Source organism: Rhinopithecus bieti, unplaced genomic scaffold (assembly GCF_001698545.2).
Source record: "Rhinopithecus bieti isolate Rb0 unplaced genomic scaffold, ASM169854v2 scaffold_17826, whole genome shotgun sequence".
In the NCBI taxonomy this organism is placed as follows: domain Eukaryota; kingdom Metazoa; phylum Chordata; class Mammalia; order Primates; family Cercopithecidae; genus Rhinopithecus; species Rhinopithecus bieti.
In genome coordinates, this window is record NW_016809016.1 from 417,999 (window position 1) to 429,862 (window position 11,864).

General features: G+C 53.7%; 1 protein-coding gene across 2 annotated transcripts in view; it reads right to left on the minus strand.

Annotated features, from left to right (window-relative positions):
• The window catches only part of CMIP (c-Maf inducing protein), a 274,459-nt gene that overhangs the window by 91,182 nt on the left and 171,413 nt on the right, over positions 1-11,864 (minus strand). Inside the window, exon 1 of one of the 2 annotated variants that reach the window (XM_017888196.1) lies at positions 10,284-10,512. The exons of the other annotated variant lie outside the window; for it this stretch is intronic. The gene's annotated coding sequence lies outside the window, so the exon portion shown is untranslated. Of the gene's footprint in view, positions 1-10,283; positions 10,513-11,864 lie in introns of those variants that run through there. 2 annotated transcript variants of the gene reach the window in all.

Consider the following 11,864-nt stretch of genomic DNA (forward strand, 5'->3'; position numbering starts at 1 on the left):
GGCTTTTGTTATCCACATAGTCTTTCCTTGGTCCTCACAGCAGTCCTATGAGGTGGCACCTATCATTATGCCCATTTCACAGAGGGAAAAATCGAGACCCCGAGATCTCACAATGAAGTGCATTCAAACCCAGGGCAGCCTGGCTTCCAAGTCTGTGCATTTAACCATGACCTTCTCCTGCCAACGGCAGAAGGTCATAGTAGACGGTGTCCAGCAGACCTAGGCTAAACATGACAGCAGGGGAAAGAAAACCTTCTCTGATCTACCCCACACTAGTTCTGAGTCTTTGGACATCTCAGCCTCAATTTTCCCATCTGTAAAATGGGGACAGTAACACTGATTTTGCAGGGATATTGTAAGGACCAGAAATTATTCTTGTAGAACATCTAGAACCATGCTTGGCACATGGCAGGTGGTCAAAAATGCAGCCATTGTTATTATTATTGTTATCATTATCATTGCCATCATCAAGTCCTTTCCAACAAAATGCAGCCCAAGGCAGCCCTACCAGCCCTCCTGAGTACCACTGCGGCTCTCACCTCCTTTCTCGATCTGCTAATAGAACAGTAAAGCTATGGTGTTTCATGGACACCAGACACAGCTCTGAGTCCTATGTGTGGACTGGCTCATTCAGTCCTTACAAGATAGCCCTGTGAAGTCGGGACTGTCAACATCTCATGGTACAAATGAGGAAACTGAGACTTCAGAAGTTAAAAACTTTCTTGAGTGTTCACAGACATGTGGTGCGGGGCCAGGAACTGAACCAAGGTGGTCTGACTCCTGCTGTAAACCACACCACCAGGCCATTCTGAGTTCCCCATTGGCTATCCCTCCACCCCACGCCGGGCCGAAATGCAGTGTGCATTCCCCACCAGAATCCACAGCCCTCTCTCCAAAGTGACCCTGCCTCTGACGGTTCAGGGGGTCTGACGAAGGCTAGAGCCTCTCTCCAAGCACGAAAGTCCACCTTCTGCCTCGATGCACACAGACACACACACACACACACACTCAAGCGTGTAGCCCCTTTGGTCTACCCTCGTTTGAGGAGATCCAGGTCACTCTACAGGTGACCACCTCCCGCTCCCCAAGTCATCTACGAAACATCAGCTCTCTCCCAGGTCAGGGTCTGGAGCAATCTCTGGCCTTGGATAAATGATCCATACCAGTAGCAAGTGTGGTGAGGAATAAAGCTCTCGTGGGCGAGTTCAGAGACTCAGGGTTTTGAACCCTGGACTGGATGAATCCACACCAGCCACCCCAAGGCTGGTGGAGCCTGAGTCTGCCCAAGTGCCAAGCAGACAGAAGGCAAGCCCTCCATGTGACACAGGAACTCCTACAAGGGCTGAGCCTCTTACAGGTGCAGGTTCAAGTCCCGGCTCTGCCATGTCTAGTGATGTGACCTGGAGTAAGTTGACTGATGACCCAAGCCTCTGCCGCCTGCCTGGAGCTGCGGAGGCCGAAGAGGAGAAACAGCCCCCTGGAGACACTGTTGCTGAGCTCCTTCCCATCAGCACTGCCCAAGCTCTACTGGTCTTGTGACAATTCCTATTCATTAGGATGACAAAATACACCCCTGCTCGGGGAGAGCCGTGCGAAGATCCCAAACAATGAGCTAATCCATGAAAAGTGCTTCCTCAGCACAGTGCCTAGCACGTGCAAACACTCCACAAACAGGGGCCAGCAGCGTCAGCGGCAATGGCCAGGGCCGTGCTGATAAATGCTTAACATCAGGCTCTCTGGAACAAAAAGCCCTGATCCCAGCGTGTGCGGATTTTCGTGTTGTGAACAATCCCATCTTGGCCGATTCCACACCTTCAAGGGGATGCCCCTGGGCCAGAGCTGGGGAGAGACGCGCACGATTGGCTCTGGTGGGCAGGTGCAAGCCGGAATGAGCTGGCTCCAGGGCATGCCTGGTCCACATCCATTCCTGTGCTTCTTCACACACCATGGGTGCCAGAGAGAAAAGGAGGTGGTAAGGAAAATAAGCCCCCCTAAATATGTTCCATCCTAAATCCCTGTGATTAAGTTATCCTATGTGGCAAAGGGACTCTGGACGTGAACAAGTTCAAGGTCTTGAGATGGGGAGATTATCCTGGATGATCTAGGTGGCCAATGAAATCATCAGGGTCCTCACAGGACGGTCAGAGTCAGACTAAAGCAGACGTCAGAGTGATGTGGCCATGAGCCAAGGAAAGCGGGCAGCCTTTAGAAGCTGGAAACGAATTCTCCCTGAGAGCCTCCAGAAGGAACATGGTCCTGACACTTTGGTTGTAGCCCCATGGGACCTGTGTTGGACTTCAGACCTCCAGAACCATAAGAGACTAAATCTGTGTTCTTTTAACCACAAAGTTAGGGGTAACCAGTCATAGCAGCAATAGGAAATAAAACCAGGAGGTACAACCAGGTTGGCATAATGCTGATGTGAGTTGTTCCACTGGCTCTGAGGGTCCACAGTGGACCCGGGCAGTGCCTGTAAGCTGTCACTGGTTGAACGGAATAGCCAAGCAAAGACAAAAAGAAGGAGGTGGAGGACACCCACACCCCTCCCTCTTCTGTGTCCACTGGCCCCGCCACAGTGCCCTGCATATATGTCCGACCCTAAGAGGGAAGGGGCCATGCATGCTCTACCCACCGCTGTATCCCAGGGCCTGGAGCACCAGGAGACCAACAGGTGTTTTCTGAATGAATGAACAAAGGAATGAATGAACTAGGAGTTCCTTGAGGGCAGGGTCTTATTTCTGAAGGCACAGCCAGATGAGCAGTGCCTGGCTGGGCCAGGGTTGGTTACAATGGAATGAAACAACACAGAAACAAAGGAAGAAACAGGAAAGCAACCCAGCTGTCACAGGGGGTAGAGTGACCAGAGGAGACTCCCTTCCCCAGCCTCTGTGGCGAAACCCAACACAGACCGTCCTCCACGATGGCCAGACCAGCCCTTCCCATCTGGGACCTCCCTGGCTCGTGAGTCTTAGGGGGCCTTCCAGCCCTCCTCAGCAGTGTGAGAGTCGGTCCTCTGGCTGGCCAGGCAGAGGTTCTAGCCCAGGACTCTGGATCTTGGGCAAGTGCTATAGAGATGGGGCAGGGACAATTCACCTGGGAGGAGCTGGGTCCTGCCCTGCATCTTCCTGCACTGGTGGTGATGGGACTACCACCTGCATGCCCCTGATCCCACCTCCGGGCCATTCTCCAGGCTGCCATCATCCTTCTAGTACATTCTTTTCCTGCTTGGGATGGCCAGATCCCATTTCAGCTGCTGGCACATGAGAGCCCTGAGGGACCCGCAGGGCCTACTGGCTCTTGGCCTCTTCTTCTTCCTTCTCAAAGTGGACGTTCTGATGTGTTTGCCCCGTAGGCGTTTTTACAGAAGGAACCAGCATTTCCACAACTGTGGCTTCTCCTGGTCACACCGTCGGTGCTCCTGGCATCTCCTCTGCCCCGAGCTCACATCCAGGTGGTTCTGGCCCTGCCAGACTGGGTCCAGCCCACTGCTTAGCTATTGGCAGGGATGGCTGCCACATCTCCTCTCCTGGTCCCCAGCTGCCAGGCCTGGCCACACCCTCCGGAGCTGAGCTGCATGAGCCTCCAGTCTTGGCTGGGTCCTCGGCAGCCTGCCTCTCACAGCAGCACTCGATGTCTAAAGGTATGGGAGGGATTTCTTTAGAGCCACTGACCACAGACGCTGCTACACATCAGTCTCTTCTCAGCCCCATCCTTCCAGGCAGAGCCATCTGGGTTTCCAAGCCTTTCCTCCCATGGGAGGGTGTGACCCCCTTCCCCAGCCACACTTGGCTTTCTGGCCACTTCCGTTCCCTCTGGGATCCTCTCAACTCTTGGAGGTTGGTGTGGCATTCCAGGAAGAAGGCAGGTTTCAGTTCATCAGCAGTTTGCAGACCCCAGCTAAACAAGTATGTGACACAGGCTGGCGAACTAAAAGCGATGACGCATGTCACTACCAACCACAGACCACGTGTGCTTACTTGGTACCAGACACCACGAGAAACGCTCACACACCTCCTCTCCTCCTCAATACACCCATCTTACAGAAGAGGAAGCCGAGGCTCGGAGCAGGCAGTGGGGTGCCTCTGCACACTCCGGCGACTGTCCCTGCCCTCCCCACACCTCGGCCAGGACCCCATCCCTCCTCCGCATTCCTGAAGCTTCTGGCGGCCACTTCTTCAAGCCCTCGGCCCACACCCTGAGGCTGGCTGGGTATTTATGTCCCACCCACAGGACTGGGAGAGGAGGCAGGATCCACGTAGGATTAACTGCGACTGCTCCAGTGAGCCTGGTGTTAAAAAAAAAACAAAAAACACAGCTGAATGAATTAATGACATGTAAGGCAAGGCATGGAGATGCCGGGCTGAGGACAGTCTCAATGCGGAACTCTCCTGCGCCTCCTTCCAGGGAGGCAGAGACGGCCAAGATCTCCCACCCACTACGCCCGGCTCCTTCTGCCCCAGTGCGACGAGAAGTAAAGCTGGCCACGGTCCCCTCCCCACCCCCGTTCAGGCTGGCTGCACTTTAGAAGAAGGCAGAGGCTTGAGCCATGTTTGTCCACTGTAACGATGAGGATCTTTCCATCAGAAGTCAAAGGGAGTTAAAGATCACCTCGTCCAGGGTTCGTCCAGTCTTTGGGGGTTTATAGACCCCTTTGAGAACCTAAAACAAGCTATGGACTCACACCCATGTAATGTCAACATGTATGCACACACACTACACCCACACAGACACACACACCACACACACACACCAGTTACATGCACACACGACACAGACACATACACCACACACAAAGATACATACACCACACAGACACACACACCATACACACACCACAGTTACACATGCACACACACCACACAAAGACACATATACCACACACACAGGGACACACACACCACATGAGGAACCACAGTGATACATACACACACACAACCAACCAATAAGGACACTATACACCCACACACACACACCACATAAAGAACATACACCCACACACACACACAACCAACCACATAAAGACCACATACACCCGCACACACAGACACACACACACCCACATAAAGACAACAATATACCACACACAACACCATACACACACATTACACCATACAGTTACACATTGCGCACACACCACACAGCCACAACCAGTAGACAGAGATAGGCACATGCACACAGGATACACTGTATGCCCACAGCGGACGACGACACCACATATACAACGCCACATACACCACACAGCACACAGCCACGTAGCACACGACAACCGAAGTGTACCAGCACGTGCACACACACGCACACGCCAGCCAGATACCACGTAGACACATACACCTACAACACCGACAGTGCACACACAGACACGTACCACCAGGCAGAGCACACACACCACGATCACCACACAACCAGTTACACACTGCACAACAAACCACACGCCACATACCACGTAGACACATACACCACACCACATCACACACACAGACCACATACACCACACAGACACCACACCATACAGACACACCAGTTACACATGCACACACCACCACACATACACATACCACAGACCACATCACCACATACGACACACATCACACCAGACACAGCATACACACACACCACACACAGGGACACAATACCATACATCCTCATACACACAGACACACACCTTCACACAGGACCAGCACAGATACACATGCACTACACCATATACCACACAGAGACACACATCACATAGAACATACACCACACACACCAGTCACATATCACACAGACCAGCCCACATCACATGGCACACACCACACACAGATCACACTGCACACCTCACCAATTAGACACCAGGACACACAATGCACATACCACACACACATTATGGCACCCACACAGATACATGTGCATACACACCATATACACAGAGAGACACGTACCACATATAGACACACATGCCAGGCACACACATGCACACATACCACACACACCAGACATATCCACCATAGACACATACACAGATAAACACTCAGACACAGATGTGTACATGCACACATGGCAGACATACTTACACACACAGACACACCATACCCCACAGAAGACACACCACATAAAACCATACAGACACACACACACACACACCACACAGTCCCACACGTAGGACTGTGCAGGCAGTTTTGGAATCTACCATGGACCATGTGTTAAGGACCCAGATCTAACCTAACCTTTCCTCCGCTGCCACTTTTCCACTGGGGAAACCAACGCAGACACCACACACACACCCAGACTTGGTGGGGTCGTCATTTATGTCATTTCCAGCTCTCTTCCCTCCAGGCTCCTGGCAAGCACACAGGCCAATGCCAGCAAGCTGGTGCCATGCTGAAGCGACCCGTGGCCCGTGCATGGAAGCCCCTGAGAACCCATGCAGCACCGGGCACACTCCCTGCCCCCACTGGCCCACGGTGGACACACAGCACAAGTGAGAAACAACGCCTTGCCGTTTCTAGCAACCTAGAATGCGTGGCCACTCGTGACTGTGGCAGCACCTGGCCTGCCCTGCTCTCAGACTGGCCTCCATGCAGCGTGTACTCCCACCAGGAACATTCTGCTGTCAACCCCTTCTCTCCGCTGCCCGCTGCACTCCTACTTACCCTTCAGGTCCCTCCTGAAATGCCACTTCTCCACAATGACTGTCTTGATGGTGTCTTCCCCTCCCCCTCCCCCACCAAACCAGGCCAGAATGCCTCTCCTAACGCATCACACTGTCCTGGAATCGCCTGTCTAGTTGTGCTTCTTCTGCAGGCTACGGGCTCTGGGAGGTCAGGAACCATGTCTGACTTACGCAGCACTGCATCCATGAAATCTGGAGAAACATTTGTTAAATGAAAGACTGGTTGAAGTGTTGAATGAATGGATGAATGAATGAATGAATGAATGGGATGGATGGAGACATGGATGGATGGAAAAACAGATAAGACAGACAGTCTGACGGATAAACAGATGGGTGGGCGGATAGACGGATGGATGAATGGGGTATTCATATACTCATTCTGCTCAGTGAAGAAAGTTCACACGCAACAGACCTTCAAAAGAACTCTTCAGCTCTGATTCCCTCTCTTCCCCAAACTGTATGTGACTAAGACTCTAAAAATGATCATGGCAGTGTTTTCTTAAACACCTACTATATACCAGGCACAGTGCTAAGTATTTTACATGTAGTATCTAGGAGCCTCCCAATATCCAAGGAGATAAATATTAGGGTACGGTTCACCGATAAAGAAAATGAGGCCCAGAGAGGTTCTTCCTGTTGTCTAGGGTTCCACAGCTAGAATGTGGTAAAACTTAGGGTTCCAGGGCTGGTTAGAGCCTAAGGTTCGACAGCCAGTTAGAGTCTAAGGTTCCAGAGGTAGTGTCCAGGGAAGCTGGGCAGGAACTCAGTTCTGTCTGACCCTACGTCTTCCCTCCCTACGATCCAGCCCTGGAACCTGAAGCAAGGCATCTGAGCTCCTCTGGATTCTCAGGACTTGGGTTGGGACATCCGTGAGCATTATTTCTCCATGGTAGCTGCCCTACTGATGGAACAGGAGGACAAAGGATGTGGCATGCAGGAGACCTCACCTTGAAACTAAGGGAAGGACCGGAACTTGCCTCTAGGAGAGCAGGCGGAGGCTGATGGAGCCACAGAGGTTGGGACAAGGCTGGACTGTAAACTGCTCATTCCTTTGGCTTGTCTACTTTTGAGGAAGGACACAGGCTGCTAGGCAATGTCTTGAATCCCCAGTACAGGCATCTCTAAGTGGCTTCCAAGCAAAGGGAAAGCTGACCAGGCGGCTTTCCAGCCGGGGGAAGAGGCACGCTTCTGTGCAGAGTCCCCACACTGTCCTGCTGGTGGCTGATCCGAGAGAACCCAGCCCAGTGGGAACATAAGGCACGGCTGGAACCCCAAAGGTCACTCTGAGGAGAATCAATTCAGACCTGGGAGAAGTCCCCCAGCCTGACCCTGAGGGTCACTCAGAGGAGAATCCATTCAGACATGGGAGAGGTTCCCAGCCAGACCCCAGACCCCAAGTTCCCTGGAAGCCGGTGCAGCTGGTTCCGACTTCTGGTGTTAAATCTTTGGAATGCTGAACAGGCCTGGTTCCAGGCAAATGCTGCCCAGTTTCCTCTCCCAAACCTGCCAAGTTCTTTCTCATTGTTGTATTGTCTCGAGAGGTGAGAAAAACAGCCCAGGGTGCACTGTGAGCGACCTTTTCCAAACTCCCTTCCCCGGCCCAGTTTCTTAGGGAAAAGCAGCTTCCTTTCTTACTGGAAGGCAGAGAGTGAGACCTTTCTGGTGCTTTCCAGACCGGAAAAGTCCTGCTTGCTACCTTCCAGTAAGAAAGGAACCCACCCCGTCCCTGCCCTGCTGCCAATGTTTGGGGTAAACAGTTGCCCTGCCTCCTGCAGGACTTTCCAGAACATTGGTGGAGAAGAGCGGAATCCCGGAACCCATCCCAGAAAGAAGCAGACACTCTTGGGAGGAGGGTCTCCCTGCTCTTATCTTGCCTGAAGCCTTGTTTGTGGAGCAGTGGCTCTGTCTGGTTTTTGCTGATGGGCAGAAACTCAGTTTTAAGGCAGAATCCCCCAGAAGATGATCTGCACCATGTTGCTCTTTAATGCCCACTATCCCATCCCAGGGGCCAGCGAGGAGCACCCCAGGACGGTGTCATGACACTGTCTACGTACTTACGTGGTTTGCCTCCCCACAATGAAATGCTAGCAGAAAGGGCATTAATGGAGGAAACAGGATAAATAGGTCTTTCCTGCAAGCAGGGATTCTAGTAACATGGCATTAAGGGAGCTCATGCTGAAAAACACAAAGCATCCAAAACACACCAATTGGACCCACGCTGGAAGGCTGGGCACCCCTGTTTGGCAACTCAACTTGCTGGTAGATTGCTCAGTCTCTGAGCTGGGGATGAGGGCCTGAACGTCCTCTCTGCCTTCCTTGAAGGATCAGGTCAGCTCCCTGAGGTCTGCAAGAGGCACTGATTCAAATTCTAACAAAGCAAGAGTTTTACAAGGAGCTCCTCAGAAGACAGAGAGAGAGGAGGAGGAGGAAAAGAGAGAAGAGGGGAGAGACACACAGAGAGGACTGGGAGACGGGCTCGGAGGTGGTGAGAGTCCTGGAGGAAGGACCTGCAAGAGAAGCCCAGAGTAAACCATGGCAAGAACTAAAGAGAGAGAAAGAGGAGAGGCAGGAGGGGATGGAAGGGGAAGGAGGGGAGAGAGATGGAGAAAAGGCATCAGAGAGACAGAGGAAAACAGACACGCACAGATGCAAAGAACCTGAAAGAGACAGAGACGGAGAGAGATCAGGCAGGCTGGGGTAGGGAAGGGGCACTGGTCCTCTTTGGGCCCTGCCATTCCCCTAGTCTGTAGAGAATGGCTGTGCTGTAATGCAGCAGGGTGCAGACTGCGTGACAGCACAGCCAGACTGCAGGATGGAAGAGCCCCCTGTGATCTGAGGCGATCTTCCCCAGGAGGGGGTCAGGTGCCTGCAGCATGAGGTCAAAATGAAAAGGCCTTGAGGCCAGCACTGCTCCACAGAACTTTGTGTATCAATGGAAATGTTCTCTATCTGGGCTGTCCAACACAGCAGCTTTAGCCATGTGTGGCCCCTGGGCCCTGGAGGTGTAGCTAGGGGGCTGAGGAACTGTGTTATTAATTTGAATGAGTAAATTAAACCCATATGCGAGCTGCCATGCGTGGCTGGTGGCAGCTGTGTCAGGTGGCACCGTTTAAGGCACGTCCACTTCTCTGCTGACTAGGAGCACTCAGGTGATGCTGTTCAGATGGGCCGTGGCCCAAGAGGGCACCTGGCTGTTTCTTGGTCCCCTCTCCCACGCTGGAGCAGGGAAGATCTGTCCCCAGGGCCAAAGGGGTTGTTCTCTGTGGCACCACGGCTCTAGGTTCTAATACAGTGTGTTGTATGTGAATCAAGACAAAGTAAAGTCTCTCAAAGCAGAGGGTCCTGCCACCTGTCACAAAAGGCACGGGAATACAACCAGGACTGAAGAAAGCCCTGGGCACCACACCGGGGGCCAAGTGCACTCTGCCCCAGCCTCCCTAGAACCACACAGACTCACTAGTCCTGTTTATAGAATGAGCCAGCTATACACCACCCATGCATCACGGTGGGCAGAGTGTGGGGGTGAGGAAGAGAGGGAAGCAAGGGAGAAGCCGATCCAGGCCTACCTCTCCTGATGGAAATGGCAGCCAGGGAGAGAACCACAGCCACCAGGGGCAGGGGCTGCACCCACCTGGGTTCCCCTGGGGGGAAGGGTTGGGAGGCCGAGTCTGCTGCTCCCGCCCTAGCTCGGAATCCGGCTCTGGATCTGAGGAGCTGCAAGCCGCCGCCTCCTCCTCCTTTTCCTCTGCTTCCTCCTCTCCTGCTCCTGCCTCTGACTGCGCTGTCCACAGGAGCAGCGGTCAGTGAGTAAGTGGGATGCTGGAGCAGCTAGAGGCTCCCCGCCCGCTCAGCTCCTCAGCGCCACAGGGGCAGCCCTGTCCTGAAGCCCTGCCGGACGCGGCGGCCAGGCGAGTCATCACAGTTGGGCCCGCCGCCATGGCCAGGTTAAAGGGACATTCCAGGCACTGCCTCTCTGCTTTTCAGCCTCACTGCCCCTCCATCCATGGGAAGAGTGATGCTCTGGCCTCCCTTGGGGGCCAGGGCTGCCCCTCCAGCCCCAGAAGGAATGAGGCGCCTTTGCTGGTGGAGGAGGAAGGCGGAGGCTCAGGGCCTCCTCTCCTCCGACTGGACTGTTTCAAGGGGCTCCCTCCTGCCTCTCTGTCACATACACATCTAGGCCCCTCTGCCCTGCCACCATACTGATTCCTCTAGTGTCCCTCTACTCCTTCAGAGCTTTCAGTGGCTCCCTATTACCTTTGGAAAAGAGTCTGAGGTTTCTTCACTCAGCTAGCAAGGCCTGGGTGATCCGGCCATCGCCCAATAGATCTAGACACGTCCGCAGCCCAAACTCCATCTCCCCATCTCCTCCAGCTATAGCAAGTACCCAGGTCGCCCACATTCATGATTTGCACACACATCCCCTCTGCCCGGAGCGTGGGGCCCCCACCCCACCATCCTGGCACACTCCTACTCATCCCTCTACACCCAGTTCTAATGCCACCGGTCTGGGGAGCCTGCTTTGGCCCCCCAGGCCAAATGAGTTTCTCCTTCCTCTGGGCTCCCAGTCCTCTGGGGTTGCCTCTGTCTTAGCCATTATTTCAGTAATCATTTGTTTATGGCCCTGTCTCCCCAGTGGCTGAGGGGCTCTTCGCACATGGGACCTACCCCAGCACAGGAGAGAGGCTGCCTCAAAGCTCTGACAGCAGGAGAGTCACTGGGGTGGGATATTCCCCAGCATCCCTACCTCTCTGTTGGCCACAGAACCCTGTGATTGCCCGCCCCATCTCCCACCCCGAGGGGGCTGGCACTGACCACCCCCTTCATGGACTCTGTGATGCAGCCATTGGATGGGCAAGAAGGAGTGAGTGAAGAGGCAAAGGAACTGGCAGGAGAAGTATCTGGCAGGAGGATGACACTGACCTCTATCATAAAGACGAGGGAAGAGAAAGAAAGGAGAGGAAAGCTTTGCTGGCTGTGGTGGGAAGGCAGGGGAGGGACAGTGTGGGGGTGTGGGGACAGGGTTAAAAGAAAAGCGTAGGCCGGGCGCGGTGGCTCAAGCCTGTAATCCCAGCACTTTGGGAGGCCGAGACGGGCGGATCACGAGGTCAGGAGATCGAGACCTCCTGGCTAATATGGTAAAACCCCGGCTCCACTAAAAAAATACAAAAAAACCAGCCGGCCGAGGTGGCGGGCGCCTGTAGTCCCAGCTACT